This window comes from Lithobates pipiens, unplaced genomic scaffold (assembly GCF_037356315.1).
Source record: "Lithobates pipiens isolate NorthernLeopardFrog02 unplaced genomic scaffold, aLitPip1_a1.2 Scaffold_16, whole genome shotgun sequence".
NCBI lineage: Eukaryota > Metazoa > Chordata > Amphibia > Anura > Ranidae > Lithobates > Lithobates pipiens.
The window spans coordinates 553,105,329-553,114,392 of NW_027507748.1; the positions used below are offsets into that span (position 1 = coordinate 553,105,329).

General features: G+C 45.2%; 1 protein-coding gene across 1 annotated transcript in view; it reads right to left on the bottom strand.

Annotated features, from left to right (window-relative positions):
* The window catches only part of BAZ2A (bromodomain adjacent to zinc finger domain 2A), a 161,371-nt gene extending 152,870 nt beyond the window's left edge, over positions 1-8,501 (bottom strand). The window contains exon 1 of the mRNA XM_077483474.1: positions 8,365-8,501. The gene's annotated coding sequence lies outside the window, so the exon portion shown is untranslated. The remainder of the gene's footprint in view (positions 1-8,364) is intronic.
* Between the last annotated feature and the right edge of the window lie 563 nt (positions 8,502-9,064).

Consider the following 9,064-nt stretch of genomic DNA (forward strand, 5'->3'; position numbering starts at 1 on the left):
TGAGATACTGTATATATATATATATATATATATATATATATATATATATATATATTTGCAATGTTTGCAATGTTTTTGTATATTTATACACACGTTTTACCTTTCATTTCTATTTTGGGTTGATTCACAAGATGAGGGTTTACATGTACTTTTGTAGCACCCTTTACCTTAGGTAGGTTGCTAGAGGTAGTTGTTTTATTTTTTTTGTTACAGCCAGTGTAGGTAAATTTAGGCAGGCGTAGCTGAAAACTAGGTGTGTCTGTTTGTGATCTGGGGGCTGGAAGTGGTTTGACAGTAGCAGCAGGTGACTGACATGTGGCTTCATCTCTCTGGGACCTCTCTCTGGTTTCTGGAAGGTTCTGGAAAATAGGTGGGGAGAGAGGATTGGAGTGACATGGAGTGTATCTGGGAGCCCTGACCAATCCCCAACTAGGACTGGTAAGGGGGCAGGCCTCCTATATATACCCAGTGTCAGCCTGCTGGGGGGAGGAGTTGTTGGGTGGAAGAACTGATTGATGGAGTGTTAGGCTGTCCTGGCCTTTGAGGGAGCCCCCCTTCTGGGGGGGGGGGGGGGGTGTCCTTGGGCCTCAGGAGCTGGGAAAGAACCTCTCTTTACAACCCAAACAAGGGGTCTCCTGAACAGGAGCGGGAGAAAGGCAGCGGAGAACATTGACAGACAAGTCATAAGTCATCAGGAGGGATCCATCTGGGGTCGGTGAGTGACAGGCACAGTCAGAAAATCTGGGAGAGACATGCCAGGAGTGGATATAGAGCCAGAAGGAGAGACTGATGTCACTGCGTTTAGAGACAAGTTGCTGCAGCCAGGAGGATTGTCAGAGCTTGCACAGGACTGACTGGGACCAGTAGTCCACCAAATTACAGGAAAATACTCTTTTCATTGCTATTGGTTGCTACACCAAAATGCAGACCCCTGCCAGCAAATGGTGAATCTTGAACTGTTAGGGCTTATTCAGGGTGGGGCCTAACCATGTGCTAGCGGTGTTAGGAATCAAGCATTGCAGTAGAGAAAGCAACGTTCATAAGTAATGTGCTGGAGGAGTATGGAGCGTTAGAGACTGCAAATACAGATTCCAACCACCTTTTTCACCTGTTTGAATTCATTTATCTGGGCATTTCATGTTCCCTTTACCCCATCCAAGTTAAATCCCCCAATAAACAACAAAAACAAGCTGATGGACTGTTCATTGTCTAGTAAAGTGTGACTGGAAGTGAATGCCTGGTTGAGCAGGGTGACAGGTAGAACTACTACACTCAGCGACCCCATGGGGGCACCGCTACATTCGGAGGTCCCACAGAGATCCACCTTGTCATGGGAAATCTGCTGGTCGTTGCCCCTAGCAACGGAAGATAGGGGAACTCAGTTTGGTCTGCCATCATCAAGGATTACACCCGGGGAAAAGACTTGTGTGTTTGCCAACATTTCATTGTTTAACAAGTGCCATTGTCCATAGCAACAAACAAGGACTGTTCTTTAGTTACTGTCCCTGCTACCCAGTTACCCCAATCAGTGCTGGGATGGGCACTTGTACCAATCCTGCAATTCAGTGTCTGTTTTATCATGTGCCGTCACCCGTGGCAACCACGGCGGGTGATCGCGCTCATGGATTACAAATATGTCCAGCGATGAGCACGGCATGGACATTCCACACTGGATTACAGGAATCTTGAATCTTTGCTCCAATCTCCTGCTTAAAGACAGTAAAGTGTGCCTGAGAATGTCTACTTTTGCCCTGGGTGATAGGAAGCAATCTGAGGGTGCCTGTGGGCGAGACTATGTCAAGTCAGCTTTTTACAAGGAGGCATTGGCTGTCATCTTTATTGTTGCCACAGGCAACCACTGGATAATTCATCTGCTGTCTATGTTTGGGCATGGTGGGCACTGAGTGACATGTCTGGGCAAATCCTGCTAGCATCAGCATGTCTGCAAACTTCAGTTCATTAAACAAGGGGTTACAGTAGCGTGCACAAGGAGGAGCCTGCTTATAAGTTCTACAGGTGCCTGGCCATCAAAGAGCTGGAGGGCGGAGCCACATCCTGGAGGAAACCAACAAATTCCTGCTAGCAGCAGACACAAGGCAGGGCAGCAAGATGGCGGAGGGTAGTTGGCTGATACCCTGTCTGAGGAGCAGGAAAGAACTTGCCCTCGCCGGGGGACTCGCCCTCGGGGTGATAGAGGGAGCAGAGCGGCTCTGTTTGCTCTGCTTTGATTGCCGGAATCTGTCGCTGCCTGGGCCCAGTGTGGTCATTGTGGGGGGCCACTTACCCAGTTGGGTTCTGTCCAGCAAGAACCCAGGTATTACACAGTAGACCTGCGTTCAGGACTTTGCAGTCTGCAGTTGCGGAGGTACCAGAGGGCCAGGGAGGGCCCAGAATCACCCTTAAAAGGTGGGGCAGAGTTGTGGCCTGGTGACTCCCCTGTGAAAATGAGAGACATCTGCGGAGGAGAGACTGCTGAGACATGTGGCCTGGCAACTGTGTGTACTGTGGTGCAGGAACCAGATGATATCCCTGAGGAGCCAGCCAGCCATAAGTCCCTAGTTGTACCCGTCCAGAAGGAGCCAATGCCAGAGGTAAGCAAGGGTCAGGTCATAGATTGGGGTTCACCCAGAATGCAAGCGGAGTCTGGGTCCCTAGAACGATTGACAGAGTGGTCATCCCCTGTGAGAGTTCAGAGGAGGAGTGGGAGTCCGGGGAATCCCAAGTCCTTGAGCTAGGAGATGGACCAGCACCAGTGGTGTGACCTAAGCAAGCTGCAGGAACCCTGATGGAGAGCAGGCAGTCTTCAGGAACCCAGGCTTACCACAACCTAGACCATGGAACCACCCTCTCATTGCCAGTGGGTCAGCCGGGCCCTTACTGCCTGTGTCACACTTGGAAAGGGAAACCAAAAAGAGTTGCGTAGGTTCTCCTGGTTTCAGCGGATGGTACAGAAGAGAGTGGCCTTGGAGTGGGGCCTGGACTTATGTCTCCTCTCAGATCATGGAGGACATCGAGAGCTCCCAGGGCAGATGGGAGGATGACTTGGTCTGGGGGTATCTAGGTGTCCCCAAGCCGTCACAGGTGCCAGGTGGTGCAGCCTGGGCGGTAGTGCCATGGTACTACGCCTAAAATTCAGGTAACTGAACTGTGGGAGAGGCAGTCTGTGCGCTTTCTTCCTTATTTCCCTGACTTGCAGCAACAGACTATGCCTGCCAGTCTGTGTGCCTGATAGAGGGACTGTCTGTTCATGGACACTTTGGGTGTACCTGTTCCTGCTCACCTCTTTTGGAGCCTGGCCCCTCCCATCAGGAGCAGAAGAAGGATTGTTCATCGTTAAAATATATATATATTTTGTTGTTGTTCTGTTTGTTAGGTTATAGTTCCCTTCTGACAGGACAAAGCAAGCAAAAAAAATGCCTTGAAAAAGTATTCACACCCCTTTAAATTTTCCACATTTTGATATGTTACAACCAAAAACATAAATGTATTTATGTGATAGACCAACAAAGTGGTACATAATTGTAAAGTGGAAAGAAAATGATAAATAGTTTTCCAAATTTTTTACAAATATATGAAAAGTGTGGCATGCATTTGTATTCGCCTCCCTTTACTCTGATACCCCTAACTAATATTTAGTGAGACCAAATGCCTTCAGAAGTCATCTAATTAGTACATAGAGTACACCTGTGTGTAATTTAATCTCAGTATAAATATAGTTGTTCTGTGAAGCCCTCAGAGGTTTGTTAGAGAACCTTCGTGAACAAACAGCATCACGAGGGCCAAGGAGCACACCAAGTTTAAAGCAGGGTTAGGATATAAAAAAATATCCTAAGTGTTAAAAAAATATCCCAAGCATGAACATCTCACAGAGCACTGTTCAATCCATTATATGAAAATTTAAAGAGTATAGCGCAAATGCAAACCTACCAAGACATCTAAACTGACAGGCCGGGCAAGGAGAGCATTAATCAGAGAAGCAGCCAAGAGGCCTATAGTAACTCTGAAGGAGCTGCAGAGATCCACACCTCAGGTGGGACAATCTGTCCACAGGACAACTCTTAGTGGTGCATGCCACAAATCTAACCTTATCGGAAAAGTGGCAAGAAGAAAGCCATTGTTGAAAGAAAGCCATAAGTAGTCCCATTTGCAGTTTGCGATAAGCCATGTGGGGGACACAGCAAACATGTGGAAGAAGGTGATCTGGTCAGATGAGACCAAAATTTTACTTTTTGACCTAAAAGCAAAATGTTATGTGTGGCGGAAAACTAACCCTGCACATCACCCTGAAACCACCATCCCCACCGCGAACCTTGGTGGTGGCAGCATCATGTTGTGGGGATACTTTTCTTCAGCAGGGTCAAGGAAGCTGGTCAGAGTTGATGGAAAGATGGATGGAGCTAAATAAAGGGAAATCTTAGAAGAAAACCTGTTGGAGTCTGCAAAAGACTTGAGACTGGGGTGGAGGTTCAGCTTCCAGCAGGACAACGACCCCAAACATACATAAATACCTTTCTGGTCTGAAGGAACCCCTGATAGTAATCAGTACAGTAAAATCATAATTTGTTCTGGAAACATGCTTGTAATCCAAAGCACTTGTATATCAAAAAGCGAATTTCCCCCATAAGAAATAATGGAAACTCAGATGATTCATTCCACGACCATTTATTCATAAGTCCTTCAGTTTATAGTCTATATAAAAAGATTATAGCAATGTGATAGGTTGTGTAACCATAAAATGTCCATCCACAAATGGCAGCCTCCACAAGGGGATTAGAAGCAAAATACAGCAGGAGCTACAGTGTATAAAAGAGAAGAGGCGCCTCGAAGTGTAGCAATATGGTTACACTTAATGAAGGTAATACATTTAGCAACTCAATCAACATGGTTGATGATTAAAAGAGGCACATCCAAGTATGCAAGCATACGGGGTAAAGCTGTCCACATAGACTGTCCACTGCAAGCAGGCTATCACTGCTGTCAGTCTGCAATCGTAACCGGGAAGACTAACCTGCAGTAGAGCGATTTGAATGCGAGGCACACAGCGTGGAAGGGATGACGTCATTGGCAGGGTGGCGGGCGGTCTATTTGGACAGAATTACCCTGGATGCCTGCATACTTAGATGTGCCTGTTTTAATCCTCAACATGTGACTTGCTAAATGTTGTACCTTCATTAACCACTTCCCGACCGGCGCATGACAATGTACGTCGGCAGAATGGCAGGCAAATTGGCGTACAGGTACGTCCATTTGTATTTGCCGCCCTGCCATTGCACGCGCGCATGCCGATGGGGACCCCCGTGAGTTCGGGACTCGATTGCCGCGGGGATACCCACAATGTTGGGAGGCTGAACGGGGAGATGCCGATGTAAACAGCATCTCCCCATTCTGCCTAGCAACAAGTGACACTGATCTCTGCTCCATGTGATTGGAGCAGAGATCAGTGTTCACTAACACACAGCCTAGCCCCCCACAGTTAGTAACATGCCCCTAAGACACACTTAACCCCTACACTGTCACCCCCTGGTTAACCCCTTCACTGCCAGTGATTTACACAAGAATCACTGCATTTGTATAGCACTGATTGCTGTATAAATGACATTGGTCCCAAAAATGTGTCAAAAATGTCTGATGTGTCCGCCATAATGTCGCAGTCACAATAAAAAATTATTAATAAAAATGCCATAAAACTATCCCCTATTTTGAAAACGCTATAAATTTTGCACAAACCAATCAATAATTGCTTATTACAATTTTTTTTACCAAAAATATGTAGAAGAATACGTATCGGCCTAAGCTAAGGAAAAAAAAAGGTTTTTATATATATTTTTGGGGGATATTTATGATAGCAAAAAGTAATAAATAATTTTTTTTGTTCAAAATTGTCGCTCCATTTTTGTTTATAGTGCAAAAAATAAAAACCGCAGGGGTGATCAAATACCACCAAAAGAAAGCTCTATTTGTGGGAAAAAAAGGACGTCAATTTTGTTTGGGAGCCACATCACATGACCGCGCAATTGTCAGTTAAAGCATCGCAGTGCCAAATCGTAAAAAGTGGTCTGGTCTTAAGCCAGCAAAATGGTCCGGTCTGAAAGTGGTTAAATGTAACAATATTGCTACACTTTGAGGAGCCTCTGTTCTGTTTTATACTCAGTTGTGACATGACGCTACTTGTATATCAAGACATCACTTGTATATCAAGTCAAAATTTTGTTAAAAATGTTGCTTGTCTTGCAAAACGCGCTCAAACCAATGTTTTAGCCCTTGTACACACTGTCGGACATTCTGACAACAAAATCCATTGGATTTTGTTTGATGGATTTTGTCCGAAACTTGTGTTGCATACACACGGTCGGACAAAGTTGTCGGATCGTACGTAACGTAATGACGTTATTTCTTTAGGACGGGACTACGTTCAGGCTAGTAGCCAATAGCTTTGGTCTAGGAATTTGATCTGAGCATGCGTGGCACTTTGTCCGATCGGAATTCTCTACACACAAACGGACAAATTCCGATCGGATCATGTTGTCGGAAAGTTTTATAGCCCAGCTCTAAAATTTTGACCGTCGGATATTCCAACAGAAACAGTCCGATGGAGCCCTCACACAGTCGGATTATCCGACAACACGGTCCGATTAGACTTTTTCAGTTGGAATGTCCGACCGTGTGTACAAGGGCTAAGTGTATATCTAGAGTTCATGGTATAATAACGTGATGGTCAGTGGAAAGAATGCTCCACACATCTGTAGTCATTTGGAAGGAAGTTCTCATTGCTCAAGGAGCCCCCAGCAACCTATGAAGGGACCCTAGGGTTTCCACAGAACCCTAGTTGAGAAAGGATGCTGTAAAGAGAATATTTCTAGAGATGTTCAGTAGAAAGGTAGAATTTCTTTCAGCGTTTGTAAAGGTATAATGTTGCTACCTTCTCTCTCCACTTGGATGAACTCTGTCTTGCTTCCACATGATGCTCTGCCAGTGCTCACCTTCTGCCAGGAGCTTCAGTCACCCACTGAGTTTATCAGGTGCAGCACACAACAGATGGGACGCCTGATCTGCGCCTCTGTGGAGAAGAATCACCTACATACAATCACATAATGCCATCCATCTAAGAACAAGCAGACACACAGCTCCCATCCGCCCCTCATCTCTGGTCACGAATCAGTCTGTGCTCCTTCCTTCCAGTCCCCTCTCTCCCTCCCTTTTGGAAATCTCACAAGCTCAGGCAAAAACTAAAATTGGCTAAACCTGTTTTCATTCACAAGCTGCCAGTGTTTTCTTATTTTATTTTTAAACCTACATAATAAACCTCACAAAAGTCAAAGCTCTGTATAGTGGGCTTGGCCCATCCTACAACCTCGGGGCTCCAGCACCCTCTTACAAGCCCTGATTAATGCAGGAAGCTGAAGATCTGACATCTTTATTTATTCTACAGCACAATATGACTGCACTGTATATTCTGTAATAAGAGGGGAGGGGAAGTGTGTGCGTGCTAATTTAGCAGCTGGGAACAGAAGAGGCAAGACACCCTTGAGTCGGCCTCAGCTCTTCTCCCAATGAATATCTTACATCTCTGATCTGCCCTGTCCGTAGACGTTGAATTGTCCAAATGTGGAAGTGATTTAAAATTTTTATAAGGGTCCTTAATATCCTGCAACTTCCTTAAGATGAGGCTATTGAAAGATAGGAAATTAAGATAATAAATACATTGAACTAGATCATGGACAAGAATATTGTTTGTAAATGCACAACTCAGATCGTCTATTGATTGATTATTATTATAATACAAGATTTTAATAGCAGTTTACGCAGCACTTTACAACATAAGGGCAGACAGTACAATTGCAACACAGTTTAATACGGTAAGATTCAGAGAGCCCGATTGATCCTTCTATCTTAGTTATAGGATAGGTAGAAGTTGGATAACAATAGGATACCGCCTAAAGATTCTATTACCTTTTATTATTGATCACCAATCAACCCCATCAATAATACTTACTGGATATATCAGAGGTTAACTCTAAGCTTCAGTATTAGGAATGGGAGAGCAGGATTGGTTAACGTTAACGATGATGCTAACCTAACTTCCTAACAACCAGTTTTGTGGGTCAGGAAAGCTTGCTAATCTCGCCAGGCTGCACGTGCCCATCTGTATGCAGGACAGGCAGGGAGGAGAGTAGGCATCAGACAGGAGATTTTAGAAAGTGATTCTAGATTGTGAGAGAAGGCCTGTGCGACCCAGCAGGCACCAGCTGCTGTCGGCAGCTGCAGGAAACGAAACTGGGGCTGCCTGCAAAGTGTTATATGAGAACAATCAGGACGGGGTGCAGTTTGTAGGGCAGGGAGCTTTCTGGGGGGCAGGTCACTCACCTGGATATTCTGTTCTGAAGCTCAAGTGCAGCGAGGAGTTAAAGAAGGGGTGTAGCTCGGGTTCTCCCTCCACCCTCTCTCTGTATGTGTGTGTCTCTTGCTGGAAGCAGGTGGCTGATATTGCTTTGCTGCTGATGTCACTGTATTCACTGCCCATCATTTCCATCCAGCAGCTAGATTAACATGAATTATTTAAAGAAACAGGATCCGTTTTCATCAATGAGGAGGTGGGAGGCACAATGTGATTAAAAATGACAAATAGTACTGGGGACTGCAAGGAGGGCTGTTCAGAGCATTTAATTTGTCCTGAAAAAATAAATTATCAGGGATATGGAAACTACAGGGAAAGTCGCTGTATGCAGAAAGGAAACAAATATTATATACAGAAAGTGCTTATTTCTATAATAGTAAATAAACATTACATTTACAGTACTGATGAGAGAAATATTCAGTGTGTATGTATTTATTTAGTGTACAAGTGATTGTAAAGGATTGTTTTTAATTTTTTTTAAAAATAACAAGCATGTCATACTTACCTCTATTGTGCAGCTCGTTTTGCACAGAGCGGCCCCGAACATCCACTTTTGGGGTCCCCTGGCGGCTCTCATGGCTCCTCCCCACATCAGATAACCCCCAGGAGAAGCGTTCTCCTGGGGGGGGGGGGGTTACCTTGTGGGCGCTCTCCCGAGTCCAGCATTTG